The following is a 21,291-nucleotide window of genomic DNA, read 5'->3' on the forward strand; positions in this document are numbered from 1 at the left end:
AATACACAGAAGTTTGACTGTTAGGTCAGTTACCTCTAGACTGACCTGTAGTGTCTTCCATGGGAACAGTTTGTGAAGTACAGAGTGTGTTTAAAAATTGTTCTGACATTTCTCATAGCGACTATAAATTTTATTTGAATTTACACTTGTGTAACCAAAGAGAAATTTTTTCTTGATCAAAACTATTACTGTGTTGCTCCAGTTTTCCATTAATTTACCACCAAAGCCCTTGAATTGAGATACGCGATTGTGAAATACAAATGGAGAATTGAGTCCATGTAATGTATTGTGGTTCTCCAAAGGTCCTCACTTCCTAGCTGATTTAATTTGAAATATCCTGTTCTACTTTAAACACAAGGAGATATTCTGCTAAGAGTTGTGACCTTTGTAAGCAGATATTTTCTCTCAATTGCTGAGATCCACATTTTCCTCACTGCAAAACCAAGCTTCTTTCTCTATGTAGCACTGAAGCTGGTGCTGGCCAGCTGACATCCTTGGGGGTGGGGAAGACAATTTTAACCCTGCCCAGAAAAAAAAACGAAAACAAAAGGCCATTCCACAGTATAGATCACTCGCTCAGGAAATGCCTGAGTAAATAAATGGACTGTGCAGCATGCCTCTTTGAAGCAACAAAACCAAGTTCCTCATGCTCAGAGGAAAATTAATTCAAGTTAAGGGGCGGCTACTGATAATCCTCTGCCAGCAGCCACCCTGCCATATCATGCCTTGAGTGCTGTTGTTTCACAGCCCTTCCCTTGGTGTTAAGGTCAAACCTAGTTGAAGAGGAAACAGGGAACAGACAGACTGAGAGATTGTTTAAACAAGATACTCCTCCGTGGGAGTGCTTGATGTCTAAGAAATGACATGGGGGAACTGGTATGTCTAATTGTTCATGGAGATCCTAACAGTACAGATGTCTTCGACTTGGAAAGATGGTCATCAGTGGGACATTCCCATGATATTGTGTGTTCAGGAAGGATGTGGTGAGCTTTGTTGATAGCTAGTGGTTCTGCATATTAAAGACACTTTGGAGCTGAAGTGCTTAACAAGGTAATCTCATAAATGAATAATCCAGACTTCACGTTGGTGCAAGCCCCAAACTTTAGTAGGTAGAATATATAATGTTGGCTCTGCCTAGCTAACCAATGGACCATGATGGCAACAAAACAGGCTTAGCAGAGAGACGAGGTAAGTAGGTATGGATGCCTTCAGTTATGCAGTCTAGAGGAAGCAAGAATTGCATCCAGACTTGATAGAGGACGTTTTTTGGAGCAGCTCATTCAGGAGCCCTTGAGGGCAATGCTTGACTTCAGTCCTGAGTGGTTTACAGGATATGATGTAGAAAGTAATGGCTGAAGAACCCCCCTGAAATGGGGATCTTAATGTGTGTAGACTCAGCATCCTCACAGGAGTAAGACAAGCCAGAGTTCTCTACCGTTGCTGCGCTCAGCTTCAAAAAGGAAAAATAGACACAGATCAGGAAGGACCTTTGGTCTGACCTGACATGGCTATGCTAATGGAGTGGAGACTTTTCAGTCCCTGAAGAAATCAACTTGGAGTAAGAGCAGGACAGTTCATGTGTATGGTAGGTTGGTAGTGCTGGTTGGATCCAAGCTCAAAGCAAGACTCATGATAGGGAGTGTTCTGCTAATGATATACCCTCCCCTTTTTGCTATCTGGAAACTTCATCCATGTGAATGCTGAGAATTGTCTTTGAGAGTTAGATGCTTCCAGATGAACTGCTGTACTCTGGCAGATCCTGGACACGATGGTGTGAACACATCATGGTGTGTGGGATTTTCATCCAAGACACCTTGGCAAGACCTACTGCACATCTCTTCCTGATAATAGCCAAACGCTGCATGTCTCATGCATTTGGGAAATATTAAACACTATTGTGCCCTCGTGCCAGTGACCTTCTGCAGAAACTGGGAATCTGGCACTTCGAAAAGCTGTGCTGCAGAATTTTTGTATGTGCATTTGTCTAATTTCTGCTTTCAGGCTGAGTCACTATGCTGATTTCACTAAACAGGCCCCGTAACTGCCAGAAACTTGAAATTGCACCAGTTCCCAAGAAGCAACTAGGTTTGGAGATGGATCACAAGCTGAATGCACGTCAGCAGTACCATCCTGTTGTGAAACGGGTGGTCATATCAGTACCTAGACACAGAATGGAAACCTGCAAAGCATCTGCTCTCCTCCACTTGGGAAGGTCTGCGCTGAAGTGCTGCCCTGCCTCTGGTCAGTGGGGGAGAATCCAGTGGAGAAGTGCAAGAGTATTTCTGTAGTAGGAAGGTGATAAATAGCATAAATAATTCATTTTTAAATAGCAAAATAGACATCCTTAATAGGTTGCAGTGCTTATAGAATCAAAAGACCCCTGTTCAAGCACCCAGAAGACTCTAGTTTGGACAGGAGTGTGGGGTTCAGAAATCCTTTGTGGGGGAATTCTAGTGCAGAAGTTCTGGGGGTTTTAGTGATCGCATGCAGTGTTATTTCATGGGGAGCTCTGAAAAAAGGAGATTGTCTCAGAATTTACTTTTATTGCTTACAAACAGGAATGTTTTGGCAGTGAAATTTGGGATGTAGTGGCTATTTACCATCTTCAGTTCAGAAGACTTTGAAGATTTGATTTGTAATATTCATAAAGAAGTACTTACAGGGTATTAAGCAAGCTGAAAGAGTCTGGGGATAAGAATGTGTCATAAACTCAATGCAAGTCAGCAGTGCTGTTCTGCTATGAAGGGGGCACACTGGGATGTATACACAGACCTGTAACATGCCGGATTTGAGTTATTATTTCTGCCGTCCTTGAGGCTGGGAATGACCGCAGCTAAACTACCCTAATTCAGGTGATGCATTTCTGAGAGTGAAATGATGGGATAGAGTGTCCAGAGAAGAACAAAATGGCAGAGGAAGGAAAAAGAAGGTGCTGTGATTCAGTCTAGAGAAGAAAAAGGAGCTGAGGAGAGATGGAAGTGGCCAGGTATTCAGGAAGCTGCTGCATGGAGACCAGGAATGGCCCATTTCCTGGCCCCAAAGCACAGGAAAGGAAGTAAAAGGCTTAAACAGCAAGAAGGATTGCAGTTAGATTTCTGGAGACATATCTTGCTAGGAAGGACAGTGAAGCACTGAAATAGGTTGTGCAGAGAGATGTCGAATCTCCATTGTCTCCAGCTTTTAAGCACAGATTAGGGAAACATCTGTCCAGGAATGACAGCAGTTTAGTTGATTGCACCATGGGGCAGAAGGCCGACTAGGAAATCTCTGGAGGTTTCTCCAAGCCTTATCTCCTAGGGCTCTAATGTTTATTTCTTTATTATCTGATCATTGTCTTAAGTTTGTTGCTTAAATTAAATCTGCTTAATTTTGCTTCCAATAGGGTTCTTAAGGAGGAGGAGATTGTTGTGTTTTCTGAATGCTTGACTGCAAACCGTGAATAACTGACAGCCTTGTAGAGAGATCACAACAAGTGGCAATTAACATACACATTGAAACAAATGGGAATGATTCAGTTTTACATGTGAAACAAATCTATCCGATTCTGGCATAAGTGAAAGCCTGACAATTGCCGATCAAATGCAAGAGAGGAAAGGCAAATCTTTGAAAACAATATAGAAGGTACTAGCTGTAGCTCAGTAAGGGTGTAAGGGAAATGGATAAAGGAGTGAAAAAACAGAGTAGAAAAAGATTAGCTCTCCAGTAAAGAGGCAATGTGATTGCAGAAGCATTAAAATCCCTGCAAGAGATTTACTGAGGACTCGGCTCTGGATTAGAATTTCATATAAAATAACTTAACTGAAGTCATACAATTTCTCTGCCATTTGTAGATGAGTTAATAGCATATGTTCCTGGAGGATTACAGTCAATGATTAAGGAAATTAGGTTTTGTTTGAATTTAATTTAGTTGTATAAAGCTGCTACAATAATTTACAGCTTTGATATTTAATATTTAATAACCCAGATCTTAAAAGAATCCAAGATATAGCAATGCCATTATATATTGAAATATTATCCCCATAAGTCATTTATATTTGCTAGTTGATAAGAATGTTCATCAACTAGATGGGCTCAACAGGAGCTACTTGATAAAAGCCAATGTGGTTTTACAGGTGGTGGTAAGGAGATCTTTCTCTATCTATTATCCAGTAAATTATAATTCACTTAAAGAGAACTTTGCAGTTTCAGTAATCACAAGAATATACCTCTTGATAGTTTTCTTTCATCTATTTTCCTAGCTTTTGACTTCATGAACATTACAAATCCCATCTCTTCTTTCTTATAAGCCTGCTTCTGCCCTTCACCTCCCTTCCTTTTTTATTTCTTTATGCTTTCCTCAGTCTCCAATTTAGCAATCCATTCTGCCTCTGTTCAGAGGAAAATAGCCATGTAAAAGAACGTCCCCATCTGAAAATCCAGTCTCCAGTATTTTCAAGCACCTTTCTATTTGCTATTAAGTTTATAAGAGCCACAAGATGCAGCCTGAGTCCCACCCTGTACCCATGCTGCCAGCTGCACAATCCAGTCTTAAAAAATACTTGTACAAGCTTGTCATCCAACATGCAAAACTGTGCTTTTCAAAGAAAGAGAGTGGAAGGATTCCAGTGGCCAGCCCGTTCTCATTTTCTCTCATTCCCCTCTGTAACCTGGACGTAATTTTCACTCCATGCTTCCCTTTTTGTGCTTGTAGTCAGTTTTCTCACTCTCCCTTTCCTGGAGGATGGGGCCCATCAAGTGGTTGGCTGTTTTGGATAGCTACTGCCTGTTGTGCCTTCCAAGGCACAGATCTGACTCAGGAAAGTGAGCTTGGCACAAACTTCAATTCATATTTTAATTCATTGTGAGTACAGCCTTTGAGAATGGAAGGTGAAAGCACTTCCTACGTGCAATTGTCACTTATTAGTGGGCATGGATCTGCAATGAGCACCCAGCGTCTGGCTGTAGGGTTGGATGGTGTAAGTTGCCAGAGCTCTGCTGACGTCAAAGCTGTGTCAACCCCAAAATATGGCGCAGAACGGTATGTTTTCCCCTCTCTTTAAAGCTGGGGGAAAGAGTACGGGCAGTTTATAACTCTCTCCAGTTATAAATATTTTCTGTTGGTTTTATAGTTCAGGAAAAAAGCTTTCTGGAAGGACCATTTTTTCTTAAAGAACTGGAGGGGAAAGAAAGTTAAGTATTTTTTAGGATTTGTAGTTCCTCCTCCAGTCTGGACTCTGTTTCTGAGAATGCACAGGACTTCTGCAGCACTGCATGTTTCAAAGAAGAGTAGAAGCAACCTTGTTCTGCAGGCACCATTTCAACCATGGTTGAAGTGGGAGCGCTGAAGTTACAAACACTGAAAAACCATAGTATTCATCCTTGGCAAAGAGGAAAACTTGCCATTTTGGGGTAGGAATCCTTCGAATGGTCTTTCTAGTCATTGTCTCTCCTGTTTTCTACTGTAAGAATTGTGTGGTGAACCCCCCAAAAAAAGGTTATTCAGGTTTGGGACACAATGAAATGGTGGCTGGGTGCAACTATTGCTAGTGAAAAGGTTGGCCCCTCTCACAGATGGAACATGAGGTGTACAGGCGAAATATTTCAGGCTTTGTAACGCAGTTGTCAAGTTTGTAAGGTAAAAGCTAGTGGTAATGCTTTTTGTTTACACTGTGGGTACCTTTGCGTAGTATCTTACAATTAACGTCTTCCTTCGTGATCTGACCTCACTGGAATTTGTATGAAAGTAATTATTATGGCAACAAGTCTAAGCTAATGGGTCTGAGGCCAAAGTAATGCAACCAGTGTCTTATTACAGGCATGGTGTCTTGGTAATTACAATTACATGCATTTGATAAACCCAAAGTGTAAGGGAGTTTGATCAGTTGGCAAAACATTTAATATATTTTAAACAATAAACAAAACCAGAAAACCCTGTAATTTTAGTACTGGATATATGAGAAGACATGCCTCTCACAAAGCCAGACTGTATCTCATCAGGGGAGCCATGGATGGAAGGGCACTGGCTTCTCTGAACATCTGTACATGATAAAGTGTCTTTGTTTGTTGTGTGTGCCTTTTCTATATGTATTTTTTCCATGATATAAAGCTTGTGTGTAGGCCTTTGTCATGATCACTCAGAACAGTTAAACAATGGTACTTGGCTATGGTCCTAATAAGGCACTTTCCTCTCTGGCAGTATTGGGGTCCAGTAATTATCGGCATGTATGTGTATATTTTGTCTGTTCCCTGACATGTGTTCAGGATTTAATGAAGGAAATAATACTGAAGCTGTGTACAAAACTTCTTTAATGTTTCTACAAGCTAATTTGTTAAGCTGACTCTTTAGTCTGTGTGTTGGAAAGGACTGAAAGACTGGACTGTACCACAAAATACAAGTTGGCAGATTGCAAAATTATTGCATGAGTGCAGACAAGGGGAGGGGGAACATATAAAGGAAACAATTCTCCCTTCCACAAAAAACCCTCAGTCACAATCTGCTAATCATATTCATCATCACTGCAGTAGAAACATAATGACATGGGTCTTTGTCTGAGAGCAAGGCTTCCATAAAGCTGTCAAGATGTTTAATTCTGTTCTTCTGTTACATTTGAGTGCCACAGACCTGCTGAGTTTAAAAAGAAAGTAGCATGATTAACCATAATATTTTTAAACTGGAATACTCTACTGGCTTTCCTGTCTTTTTGCTAACAGGGAAAACTTCCTAAGGACAAAAACTTCCACATCTTTGTTCTTTGCAAAATATATTCAATTTTACAAATAGCTTCTTTCTAAAGACTGCAGTTTCTGAACAAACCATCTGCTCAATCATTTTTTTTTCTTGGCAAAAAAACAAACAAACAAAAAAAAAGGCTTAGTGCCAGATTTCTTTTCTATGATGTTTGTCCATAAGTTATTAATACCTATCTGACACTCAGAGAGATTTTCAACTTCTTTTACTGAGTAAAACAATATTGTTCATTTGTCTGACAATATCAAAGGATGAGTGAGCATTTTCTGATCGCCCCCACCATAAGGCTAACAATGCCAACTTGTTTATAAATAATGTCATCTGTTGCCTCCTCTTGAGTGCTTTATCCCATTAACTATACTCCCCTGTCCTCTATTTGAGACATTTGCCTGTCTTGGTATACATAATAACTTGAGAGACTTGAGTAACGAGAGCTTATATGGTATAATAGGCTCGTACAAATATCTTCTGGAGTTTAGACTCAGCAATGTCACAATATGTCCCTAATGGTCTTTAAACTGCCTTGAAGTGTCAATTCTGAGTACTGCTGATGGGAAAAGTCAGTTAAAAAAAAAAGGCACATACACAAAAAACCTCCACAAAATACACAAACCAAACCAAACCAACTAATGATCCCAGAGAATGGCTACTCATTCTCAAGAACTTGCTGAGTCTGATAAAGCTGTGTTTGAAATAGGAAAATCTTACTGCCAGGAGAATCTTCAGCATCTGACAAGAAATATTAAGGAAAGGTTTTAGGCTGGATTGTGTAATTGTCTCCTGACTTCTCTATGTTTAGTATAGACTAGTAACAGCACTACAGGATTCAAATAAGAAGACACAAGGAAGGGTCTGTTTTGATGGATCTTGCGTGCATTTGGAGCAGCTTAATACTCAGGTTCCTTTGGAGAAAAGTTTAGAAGTACATCAGAGTACTTGCCATGCTAAATAACAGAGGGCAAAACCAGTAGAGTCTCATAATGGTTTTGGTTTGTTTTTTTAAAGAGCAAAAGTATTTAATCTTAGAGTTTCCACTGGAGTATTTCAACCATGCCAGCTTCTGTTAATGGTTCCTGTGGGGGGAGATAGTCTGTTGCTCTTTGAAATGTCTTGGCAGATTTATACTCTCCAGTACCTCTGTTGACTAGGAGCTGTGGAGTTCCTGTTCTGGAAGTCTGATTAGGATTTACTCTTTTAGTGTTTTAACATGAGTTTTGTAGAAATCAACATTTATCTAAATGTAGTACACTTTTAGAAATTCTACTAATTTATTCTTTTTGTTAGTAATTGAGTCGGAAAACAGGGGCTCTTCTAGAACAGGATTCATAAGATTCTGTCAGTTTTCTGCTTGACAATCTCCTTCAGTGTCTCAAAGTCAGACAACACAGTTTTGACGTGTTTACTGGAGGATTTGAGGAGAGAGGTAACTTGTTCACAGAAGGAGCTTTTATTATTTTGACTGCACCAAGTAAAACCAAAATCTTTTAGAGTGAGCCCATTAAAATGTAGAGCTTGAAGACTATCAACCAAAGGGGCAGCTGCCATATTCGAAAGTTCTATAGAAGCAGGCCACAATTACAGTTATATCAGAAAAACCTTGCTTTACTAATTACAGCTTGTCTGTGTGGTTTCAGTTTTGTGTGTTTGGTTTGGGTGTGTGTGTTAATTTGATGGTGAAAGGAGCCAGAGAAAGAGAGGTGAGCATGGATGATGGGGGCCTGATCAAGCTGTCCAGAACTACTTTTATTGCACAGAGATAGTATAAAATCATATGGTGAGGTAAGATAGTTTGAAATGCAGCCCAAAATGCCCAGAAGCTCTGGGTCCTGATTTACAGTACTCTCCAAGTTGAAGACACTTTATTAATTCTTTCATTCTGTGGTAAGTCAAGAAATATTTAGTACTTTTCCTGAATATTGTGAAATCTTGGGCTTTTCTTAAAGTATGTCTAACTTTGGTTGGAAAGAACTTTGCAACTCTGAGATTCAGAAAAACCTTTATTCTTTAAATACATATAATGTGTGGGGAGGATCTGGCTCCTGATCCTTGTAGCAAGGAATGTTGTCTTCTGTGACCCTGAATTACCACAACTGTTGTAAAGGTCCAATAGGTAACACTTGGATGTAGAGGAGTATTGAACAAAGCAAACCACTGGTGCTAGAGAACTGGAAATTGAAATTAGTATGCCAGAACTGAGGCACTAGTATGACAGAGTGAATGGCACATGAGCATATGATTTATAAGCTGTAATTTGGCATACTTTGAGGTAACTTAATACATGTAAATGATGTCCACATTCTGAGACACTGATGTTGAAATACAGATGGATGGTTCAGTAGTTTTGGATTGCTCCAGTTTCTACATAAGCTTTCTGTATATATTTAACTGATTAACTCATCTTTATGGCTGACAGGTGTGTTTTTTCTCTTAATTGTCTTACCCATGTTTGATGGCAATAATTAGCTAAAAGTCTGTGAACTGTCATGCACAAATGAAATGGATAGTTTCCGAATATAATACACTTCTACAATGGAGAAGGCTCCACCCAAAAAAAACCCAACAATAACAATGTGGTTTTTGTATTACTGTTTGTTGCCATTATTTATTAACTTGTTTATTACATTAACGGACAGTATGAGGAGGACTATACTTCTCATTTATAATTCTCATGTTTTGTCATTGTATTTTAATAGTTTTATTGTGATACTTCACAGTATGTTTAATTAAATTATCTCAAACTGGTTTACTGCACTTCACTCTTTCAAAGCATTGAAGGGTAGTAGGACTGTGATTTGAAATAATATACAAAGTTAAATAAACTTCCTGGCTGTTACTACATTCTGTGAGAAGTCAGAGGAAAAAGCTGTTGTACCAGATGTAGAAATCAGGTGGTATTAGTGTGCAATGAGAGGTCATAGTTAAATTAGAGCACCAAAACAGGCACAACTTAAGAGATGCTGAAAGAGGCATCTGAAGGAAGAGGTGAGCCTAAACACTGAGGAATGGACTCTGAAATGACTCATGTGCTGACTGGTGCTACAGGTTCAGGAGTCTCCCAGTGTGGTGCTTGGATACGCATTCTTGAACGTGTAATAACACTCAGTTCTTGAGCCTGACAACGAACCAGAAAGGCAAGATGTGGCTGAGATTTCAGATAAGGTAGAATTGAAACTATATTGGAGATGTTGAAGCACAGATTTACAAACGTAGTAAGAGGTGAAAAAGGATAGCATTACTTAGGATGATGTCAGTAGTGAAGCATGAGTTAATATATCAAGCAATAAATGCAGTATATTGTACAGTATCCTGAAGGAACATACTGCATACCCTGGAGGATATGGATGAACTGTCCACCCATTCCTGGCAAGCTCCATGATTTTGAAGTCCTACATACCATGGTTACAAAACTGAACACTTAAAGAATGAGGCATTTGGGAACTGCAACCAGAGCTGCAGTATGCTGTAGATAAATATGTTTACAATCAAAGAGTTGAGTAAAATGAAAAAAAAATGGAGTAGACAGAGTTGATTTCTTATAATCTGGACTCTCTGGCTTGTCCTTTTTTATTTTGAGGCTGTTACCCAAAGGAAGCAGAGAAGTCATAGGATTACTGAGTCAGTGTTTTACAAACTCTGTGGGGGTGGGTTGGAGTTTGATGGTTCTGGGTTGTGTGGGTTTTTTTGTTTGGTGTGTTGGTTTTGTGGTTTTTTTTTTTTTAGTTTTGCTACCAGCTGTACTGCAGGTTCATGCAGGCTGTCAAACTCATCCTTTTCCATCTTCCTTCTAAGTAACATAAGTAACTTCTTAGTACCAGGGGTTTTTTAAGTATTTCAGCAGCGTACCTGACCTCTTCAATCTGTCACTACCAGAAGTTGGTGAGGAAGGAGACTATGCCCATGCTTACCCTTGATGCCATTTACCTCTTAATTTGCATTAGTCACATTACAAAAGGAGAATTTTCTTTGTGTTAAGAACAAGATACTTAGTCATTGTTGCCCATGTATCATACACTAATAAAACTGGTAAGAGAAGAATTGTCACAGTAAAGCATATTAAGTAAGGGACAAATGGAATATGGAAAATACCAGCATGAGTCAAAATAATTAACCTTTAAAACCTGGCAACTGCTTTTGCTGCACCAAACAGGTTAAAAAAGGATGCTATATGCTGTCCATTGGTACAGACATAAAATATTCACATATGTATAAAAAGAGCTATGAAATATCTGATAATAACACAGAAAGTTTAAGTGTCTTTCTTTTGCCAGGTATTTATTGTATAAAAAAACATCCTTTAAAATATAGGGTCTGTGTCCTTGGCAAACTTGCAGGGATTTAAATTGGTGGCTCTGAGTGGGATTATTCCATTTCTTGCATTGGCCTCCAAGGGCAAGCTTTTAATGGAGTTTTGATCTCTTGTATTTGCACATAAGAAGCTATGAGCCCTTGCAGCAGGGTATACAGACCTTGGTCAATGGGTGTTGCTCAGGGATCCATTTTAGACATGATGTCTGCATGAGCAAACCTACCGGCATAGGAAAGGCAGATGCGCTATAAAGCTTTGGCAGATAAACAATTGCTATGTCATGATGGTGTCTACTGCACTCAAAGTGGTTTAATGCATTGTTGTGTCTGAAGCCACTAAGGAAGGAAGCTAAAAATCAGACTAGAAATAGGTTGATGAATGAAAATCCTCTTCTGGTTCTTGAGGAGATGTAGACCAGGAAATCCCTGCAACTGTCTGGGGCAAAAGAATAAAAGACATCTGGATATGGCTTTATCATTTGTCTCAATTGTTGCTATATCACCCCAAGTTTTCAAGTACAGTCCTGTAAATCAACATTACCTGTAATGAAGTGATCAGTTACTGTGAAATTACAGGTTGAGCCTGCATTGCTAAAAGAGAAACCAGTTTTCAAACGTTTTCTTCTAAATAAAATACTGCTAGCCAAGTTTGAGATAATGTAATTGAAGCTTCATATTGCAGTCCTAGAACAATCTGGATTTGGGCCAAGAGATTAAGCTGAACGTGCTTCAGTAAAATTGTGGAGATGATCCTATCCAGGGGGAACTTGCCCTGGGCTCTGGCAAGTACTCTCCAAGCTTAACCAGGTCAGCTAGTCTGAGGCCTTCTCTTGGTGGATACTGTTGAGAGGCTGCACCTCCAACTAGAGCAAACCCATTCCAACCCTTGTCCAGCTGTTGCCTACAGAGGACTGGATTTGCTTATACTATGAAGGTGATGCACATTCTATTTGTACTTTCCTACATATGACCAAACACACTGTCCCGTGACCATGCCATGTCACTGCAACACGGCATAGTTAGCTGATGGTTGAAGAATAGATGGGAGAAGGTGAACTTAAGCAAGGTGGCAATGACTCCAGTTAGCTGACAAGAGCATTTGTGGATGCCCCTGTGATGAGACACCTTTGCAGGGGAGCTCAGCAGTACCTCACTGTAAAGCCTCACGAGTCTCCAAAGCTCCAAAGAGCGCAGGAGTCTCCTCGCCACCATGAGCTCCCTCAGCACACCAAGCCCATCTTCTCTACCACGCTGACTTACTATTTGGCACTGAATCAAGTTCAGCTCCTCAGCGTGTCTATTCAGAGACCCATGGCTTAGGTTCAGGCCTGCTAGAAGGCAGCTGACAGCTCTGTGATTGACAATTTTCTCTTCAGACCTAATGGAACGTTCTTACGATGAAGATACAGGCCTGTGCCAGAAAGCAGACTTTCCAGAGGGGGCAGTGTAAGACCATGTTATAGACTTCTCCAAGAGCTAGTAACACAGATATCATATCCTTCTCCAAGGGCAAGATACATCTCTTTGATCTTGGTTCCTCTAAGATAAACATTTAGCTGCGTGCAATTTTTTCTTTTGATTTCCTACCAAAACAAAACACTTCACTGCAAATGCTTTTCCCCTTGAGGGACAAGAGTACTAATGACACATGACAGATGTTAGTCATGGTTGCTTCGTACACTACTGGAAGGCACTTGGGTGCTACAAAGATGTTTATGGCATAAGAACTTTTAGAATAATGCAACTAGAGCTTAGATTGGTATTTAAAGTTAATCGCTGGCTTTCAGTTTTTTAGCCACTGAGTTGACAATTATTTTCAGGCCATGTGAAGGGCAGATTTCAGGAAGGAAAATAAGTTCTTTTTCTGCCCAAAATCAGTGCGTCAGTAATAGATGATTCATGTTCAAGGAAATTTGAAATCCAGTCCTTAATACTGAGGTATGAGAAGTGCATGTGTGTGAAGGGGGAGAAAAAATTTGAAGAGCTAATGAGGGAAGCGAGTCTCTAATGTTCTTCCCTGTCCCACGTACAGTGCTGACAAAGATGCTAATGGACCTCTGTTGTGCACGTAACTATTTCGATAACCATAATGCAGGGGAAAAAAGCATTAAGTTGAAGTGCTGCTTCTCCAGGGCACTTATTGAGCTGTTCTACAAAAGCCCAATCTGGGCTTCTAGCTTAAGCACTGGCTTCAGATATTAAGTTCTAGGTACTGTACACATGGCATGACGCTTGTCAGAGAGGAGCTTAGGACCTGTAATTTTCACCTATTCTTACAGTTATCCAACAATACCTAGGTTTTAGTTTTACTTAGCGTAGACTGGGTAAATTCAAACACAGGCAAGATGCTTAGCGTTCCAAAGGACCATTCTAGTCACAAGGTTCAGCAATTCGTATATACATCCTGGTCTGTACTGCATCTCTCTTTCCCAAAGCCTTGCAGAAGATGGCTTAGCTACTAGCTAGAAGATTTGAACTGTCATTTTGGTTGAAGATGTATAGCACAAAGTTTTTTGCATGCCTCGGCAAGAACATCTGTTTGGCAGCTGCTTCTGGTTTCAAATCAAATACTGCATCCTATCTCCCCACTGTTACTAAGAACTGCAGATGAGAGGAGTTAGCTGTGACTTGCTTCCAGTTTTGTTGTGTGATCAGCTTGCACACCAATGGGACAACTAGAAATTCAGAGAGCACTCACCAAGCTTGGCTTTTGAGCTGTCAGATAATCCACAGCATGAAATTCTATAAGAAAACTGAGTATATGCAGAAAGTATTTCCAAATGCATTTGAACTGACCATTTATTTCCATGTCTTGATAAGATCTCATCCAGTATCATGGAAGAGATATGAGCATCTCTCAAGTCCAATACACATTGAAGCAGGTCTTTAAATGCCCTGTGAACAATCTACTTGCTCCATATAGAATGATACAGTGTTTGTTACTATTCTTATTTTTTTCTGTGTAAGAAGAGCTATAATAGCTCTGTAAAATGGCATTGAAGACAGGACTTGTTGCTGGGAGTATTTTGATTTTGACTTGTTACTGCATCCACGAGGGCTTACCACGTGATCGAGGGATTTCCCAGGTCCCAGCTTGCAGGCAGTCCCACAAGAGAACCTCCCAGCACTGCTGGCAGGGTTGCGCTGCCCTAGGGCTGGTGGAGCAAGCAGGGTGCTAAAGGCCCTGTCACTGCACCTTGGCCACAAGTCCCGCTCAGCTCCCTCCTGCTCTGGAGCTGTGGGATCTCAGAGCACTGTAGTTCCTCTCTGCTCCAATCCCACACGGCTCTGAGGTCAGTCTGCGTAGTTTGTGACTCATGGCCATGTGAAGGTTTTGCTCTGCTGGCTGACACTACCAGCAGTTGTGGTTGTCCTTCTGCAGTTTGCTGGTTCTGCTGTATTTTCATGCATGTAAATTGCATTTGCTATAACCACACTCCAGTTTTTAAGTACTGTGTTCCTAACCAGACCTTTGCCTGCCTAATACCAGGAACAAGGAGGAATCCAAGGTGGGGAGATGACTAGGGAAGGGAAGACTGCTTAGAGAGGGGAGGAGCTGGGGTGAATTCCCATCATATTTGCTATATGTGATTATGAACCCCAGTGCACCCAGTGCGTGATTTCAGATACCTATCAGATGGTATGTGTGAAAACGTAGTAGTTCCTGGCATAGACTATAGTTTGGTTGAAAAATACAATATTATATGGTTTGTGCAATACTTGTGAATAAAGACTTTTTTTTTGAGGAACAAGAGCTGATATAGCTCATTTGCCCCAAGAACAACAGAATAAAAAATTCCATTGTTCAATTCTTTGGCTGTTGTAAGTAAGCGCTTGTTTGTCTAGTTGTTTGCTAACAGTTGTTTGACCAGTAGCTTGAGTTCATTTACCTCAATGAGCCTTCTGGGTTCACAGCAACTGTGGGAGTGGACAACGGGTACCCAAATGCAGCTTTTTCTACTGATTTTGTTCAGCCTCTGAGAGAAGTACTTGTGGTTAAAAGGAAACTTCAGAAAAGGTGGGAGAGGAACAATGGGAGTGAATTTCAGACTATGTAAGATTAGGGTAAATGTTGTCATTAAAAGTATTTTAAAACACAGCTATCTCTGCAACCAATTAGCAAGGTCTTTTAATAGGTGGGGGCATATTTTTAAGGACTTCTTTAATCTTTTATGCTAATCAGGCTCTCACATTTACAATTCAGCAGTGTTCTCCATACAAATAACTTGTTAAAATTCTTAATTAGATTATAAGGACTATAGGAAAAAGTTGTTCTGAAAGTAAAATTACAGACTGTTATGACTAATGCTGTACAAATTAGCATAGAGTAGCTCAGACCAAATTATCCCTGAGAGTTTGCAATTAGGAGCACCTGCTATTAGTACACTTGTTAAACTTTTATCAATTAATCATTACTTCCTCAAATAACGAGAACAAAACTGAATGTTGTGAATATTGTGAGAATGATTAATTGCTAGTGGTGCATTGCTGACTAGCTCCATTATTACTTCTATTTTAAAGATTTTCAGAAATGTGTCTATTGGTTTTATGAATGCATAAATTACACTAATGTACTCAGTATCCGTTGGTTTGTTTTTTTTTTTTTTTTAATCTTATTTAGCTGGTAACATCTGCTCACACACTTATCTGAGTCTCAAAGACTTTCAGAGGATGAACTATGTAACAGAACATTATTTTTATATTGATTTTTTTTCTTCTCTTTTCCAAAATGGACTCTGAACTCTGATACCTAAATCCTACTGTCTGAAAACACTGATCTTTGACATTGGAAAAAATATTTATGGTTTAGCATTGTTAACATTGTTTCCTAAATTTACCTGTTTGTCCCAGATTTATGGACCAGAATTGTCCTGCTTCTTTTTCAATATATACATCAAGATATAGGGGGGTATTATGCTACTGGTGTGTAACTAAAGCGGATGTTTTAGTCTTTCATTTTTCAAGAAGCCTCTGTTTCCATGGGTCTTAGGCATTCTGAAAAGGTCAGTGAAGTAGAATACTAGCTAGTTGATTGAAGTTGATTACTTGAAGCCTTTTCCTTTATGCTAACTGGGTGTTGGAGTAGTTCTTAAATTTTGCCAACTCAGGACTGCTTTTAGCCTCGTGTAATCAGAGGCATTGCAGTTTTAATATAAATTGGAAGAATCTAAATTGGAGAGCATGTCATTACAGCTGTTGAGTGAAACAGCAGATCACTAAAATGCGTGATGCTATGTTACCAGATTCATAAAAAATATAGGAAAATCTGGAAGTTATCATGAGATACATGAAATGCTATGAAATGGCTAGAATTGTTTATCTTGGCTGTTCTGAGATGAAGTCACTAGATGGATGGAATCACTCTGAAGTGCAGCTTGTGAAAACTGCCAGAAATTAAGATTTCAGAAAGCTGAAAAAAGGGAAAAAAAAAAAGTTGTAAATCAGCCATCAGGGGAAGAAAAAAAAAAAAAAAAAAGCTAGATATTTTCAATATGCCTCAGAGATGTAAATGGAGAAGGTATGGGTGAAAGACCCTCCTCATTCACACACCATCAGAGCTGTAGGGAAGATCTACTTTCTGATAACCCTTTAGATTCTGGACCACTTATCTCTGTGGTTTTTTAGACCTTAACCTGGTTGAGGAGGAAATTTGGAGCAACAAGGCATTTCTGTGCAGTTAGTGTCAAAGCAACAATCAAAGTCAGCCTGAAGCAGCCATGTCATCCAAAGCCATGTTCTTCTCTGGTGCTGCTCTGTCCAGAAATCTTCAGGACACATTGTATGAGAGTACCTGGCAGGACCCATCTGGGTTTCAATTATTTCGTAATACAGTTATACAAATTAATCTGAATTCAAATATTTTTACTGAGAGCTTAGGCTTGAGATGTGTGAACCATGGAGGTGCACAGTGGAGCCCTGTGAGGGAAGCCTGGTGATGGTCAGGACAGAGGTACCTGTGTGATGCATAAGCACAGTGAGCAGGTCACTAGCAGCACCCTCAGGAAATGCAATGAGAACAAAATGTTGGCATGGTGAAATACAATATTCACCAGAGATCCCCCTTGATTATTTCTTCTGTGATCAATAAACTGGCCAAAGGTATGGTTTCAGCAAACGGCAATGAAAATTACAGAGCACCTAGTGATGAGCATGATCAAAAGCATCAAGATTTTTGATGTTTCTCATGCTGACTTTTCCTTATCTCCCAGCTTAAAGGCCAGGTACTTTTGTCAGATTAAAATTCTCTCCTTCTACACCTTAATAAACGTAAGACAAACTGAATTAGTGTTGTTAAATGAGTCTTTTGTACAAAGTGATTGTGTACCTGTCCTCTCCTTTTCAGTAGCCTTAGGGTTTGTAAACTTGTTTTCTGCCTTTCTCTCCCTATGTAGACCTTGCTGTTTTGCTGCACAGCTTTAGCAAATGAAGCTGTTTTATATATGATATGGTGCTGAAGCCTAAGAAGAATCTCCTTGGTTACTTTGATATACCCTGGATTCCACTCATGTTTGCACAATGTGAGAACTGCTGCAAATAACAAATAGCTTTGGTCGTGGTGAGTGACTGTCACCGTAACTCTCATTCATCTGAAGCTGCTACCACACCGTAATGAAAGAAATGGGTGCTACTGGCTCTGCTCGAAAGAAGGAAAAAATCTGAAACCCTTGGGACAGATGCTGAATGCTCTGATTTTAAAGAAGCTGTAGGGATTGACATGAGTTGAGTATGTAACCACATAAGGATATATAGGTCACCAGGGAGCTGACGTTTCAAACCCTTCTGCTAGGCATTCCCTTTGGCAGTTTTGTTGGCCTAGTTGAGAGGGAATAATGAGGAAAAATAAAGGGCTTAAAGTGACCACTGTGTGGCACATTTCTCTCTCTGCTTCTCTGTGTTTAAACAAATCATCAAATATTTAGTCATTCTAGATGCCTGTTCAGTCCTTTCTCTTCTAAACATATGGCAGGAAGTGTCAAAAGAGTAGATACTTCTCACAAGAATTTCAGCATCTTCCCATTTGGACTTGGTGGAAAGTTCTGCTGCGAAAGCTATTCTTGGAATACTAGCCACTTCACCAAAATCAGAGAGAAAACAAATAGGTATCTTAACAAATACTTCCCCAACAATTGTAATGCGCATTCACTTTGCTTTTGTTTTCAGATCAATGAATGCAGCTGCTCTCACTTTACTAGGCTAATTCCTCACATTCTGACTACTATAGGCTTCTCTTTTTAAACTGGGCTGCCATGTGCCTGTATTTGAGTTGTGCTCACAGCTCGCTTGGAATCGATAACTGTAGTGGAGAGCTGGTCACAAACTGCAGTAATAGAATGAGAGCTGTGCTTTGCCTTGTGTGTGTGTGTGATTCATATGCAGGGGAAGAGTCAACATAAATGTTAGTGGGCACACAGCCAAAAATCAGCTTTACGTGTCAATGCTTTTCTTTTTTCCAGTTCTGTTTCTGCTGATCTTGCAGCAAGTGGTGATAAAAGAGTTCTTGCATTTTCTGAGCAGACAAAGGGCTCACCTCTCTTGATGCTACACCAGCACCTCTATTTCAAGTCATGGTAGGAATGTAATCAGAATCAGAGGTACTTATGGGTCTCGGCTAGCTGGCTGTACGTTCCCATTAGAGCTATTTGGCGCACGTTAGAGTGGCCCCGTCTGTATGCTGGACTGCTCCAACCAAATCTGCTGAGATGGATTGATCCAAACCATCAAGGGCTGAGAGCAAATTCTTCTGCCTGGTCACAGAGCATCTGAGTATGAAAGAAAAGTTATCATGCTTCAAAGATTTGTTGAGAATGTTCCTGACAGCTTACAAACAACCATGTACATATCATGTATAATATCACCACTCATGTGTATGTTAAAATTTTGTCAATCTAACCTTTGGAATTATTCCAAAAATTGCAGTGGTATTTGGATTGGTTTTAGACTTATACAAACAAGCCTGTTTTGTTTTTTATTGTTCTATACCAAATAATTGCCCATTTGGACCCAATTTAATGGAATGACGGAAGTCAGAGATCATTGAGATTTTACATGTTTCACCAACCAGGAGAAAAGTTGTCACGTCACTTGTTACATACCAGGGAAAGTCACAGAAATGTAGGAGGGACAGCTACAACCAAAGCTTGCATATACCTTCCCAGATATTGAAGTCAATCTATTGCAACACACCGATTTTAAAGAAATCGATCTGTTACCCTGTTAGTGTTCCTTGGGGCTGACCAAATTGGTTTCACAATACTACCCTTGCTGACCTTTTTCCTGTGATAATTTAATTGTTTAAAAGTTGTTTTTTACAGAATGTGTCTTGGAGATGGTCAATTGATTGATATCTGTGGGAAATTTGCCAGGGTCCTTGAAGTACTGTTGTAGTTGCTTAGAACACATTTCAGAGAATTCCATGGCACTGCAGAGCCTGAACTACATGACTTACTGAGTAAATGTAGCTTATGATAATTGTCTGTGGACCTTAGTTTTAGCAATATATTGCGTTTCCTGTTCAGTGAGATCAGTGTAGTCAGTAAAAGACTGGTTTCTTTGAATGTAGGAAATAAGTGAAATCCAAAATTGGATACATTATAACAGACATCCTAGAAACCCCACAGGACAAATGAGATTAGGTTATGTGCACAGGCCCTGTTAGAGGTGACTGACTCTATCCCCTTCCTGAAAAAGCTGTTTTACTTGCACACATGCAGTGCTAAGTAATTGCCTTATATCGTTAATCCATTTTTCAGTACAAATTGGTCTTATTATAATTGGCTAGTGAGAGAGTTAATATGGGAAATGCTTCTAAAGCATTCTAAAGCGTTGCTGCATGTAAACAGGCAATCTTAGATCTGCCTTTGCTGACTGGCAAGGCAAAATTTGCAAGTACTCTCTTCCAGCAATAACAATTATGCTGCATACCATGCAGCAATATGTCATCACTCCTTACTTACAGCAACATGGTAGGGCTCACCGATATTACCAGACCTCTGAAAATACCCTGGAAACAGTTAAATTTCACTAGGACAAACTTTATTCCACTGTACCCCTGCAAGTCATAAACAGCAAGAATGCTGTAATTTCTCAGGTGAGAGAGTTAAACCGTGGTGAGTGTCAGCATGATTTATAGATCTTGATTTGTTTAGGCAAAGGGCAGTGTGTCTTTGTGTCATGTATAGGTTGTGCATATCTGCAGAGACAATCAGTGTTTGACTTTACCCTGTATTCCTGAGTAACTCCGTGCTCAGTGCTGTTTGCCTTTAGCAAACATTCTTCACTGTTTTGCATTAAGCATTTTCAGTGATTGATAGTTTTCTTGTTCAAGGATTGATAAATGTGAATCTGCTTTTCATCTTGGCCTAAAGGCACTCTTGATGGAGTGGAGCTTTTAGGGTTGTTTTTTTCTTTAAGCTTTGAAAAGAGACTGAAAGACTTGATGTTGAGTCACTGGGGAATGTGAGTTATAACGTGTGGCTCAGTCAATCACTCATTATGTAGCATAATCAACAAAGTGGCCAGTTCTGATCGGAATAAAAATGCTGTCAGTTTTCTTGGAGAATATCGGTGGATGAATATACTTTGGCATACTTCAAGCCTAACTCCAATCTGATAAATAAACTATTCTTCCTTATGAGTGAAGAGCAGAGTCACGGGAGGCTTGTAGGGAAGCACTGGACAGAAGAGCAGAGCAGAGAGGGCAACTGTGTGCAGATCGGAGCAAATATTTTGCAAGGTCTTCAGTTGCAGCGTGGTTTGTTTTTTTAAAATCTTCATTAAAAATAGTGGTTTGAACTGTAGAAAAGCACACCTGCAAGGTTTGATACGTGTGAGATCTACGAGTCAAACCAGTGGGGTCTGTCCCAGTGGTATGTAATTGAGAAGGGAACAATGAGCGGCGGATGCACCGATACACAGTGATTCCAGCATCAGCCTGCAATGCACTTGGGGAAAATAAGAGACAGGCTTGTTTGAAGCTAAGGGCAAGGGAGATAATGAAGGTCCTGCAATCCGTTGCCCACAAGAAAAATTTGAGGTATGAGAGTAAGTTTGGGGACTGTGAGCTTTTTATTTTTTGTGATATAAGGTTTAAAAGAGAATAATCTGTTTCTCAAAGCTTTGTGCCATGTATATAGTCCTATGGAATTCTGTGCTTTAAAAAAAACAAAACAAAACAAAACATGAAAATACTAAGTCTTAGCATAGTTAAAAACAAACAAAAAACCCACACCAAAACAAAATAAAAACTAAAAGGTGTTCAT

At 39.8% G+C, this 21,291-nt stretch overlaps 1 protein-coding gene across 9 annotated transcripts in view; it reads left to right on the forward strand.

The window, feature by feature from the left end:
- Positions 1-21,291, forward strand: part of CABCOCO1 (ciliary associated calcium binding coiled-coil 1) — a 227,662-nt gene that overhangs the window by 120,440 nt on the left and 85,931 nt on the right. The window lies entirely within an intron of this gene.

The sequence above is a fragment of the Columba livia genome, chromosome 6 (assembly GCF_036013475.1).
Source record: "Columba livia isolate bColLiv1 breed racing homer chromosome 6, bColLiv1.pat.W.v2, whole genome shotgun sequence".
NCBI classification, from domain to species: Eukaryota; Metazoa; Chordata; class Aves; order Columbiformes; family Columbidae; genus Columba; species Columba livia.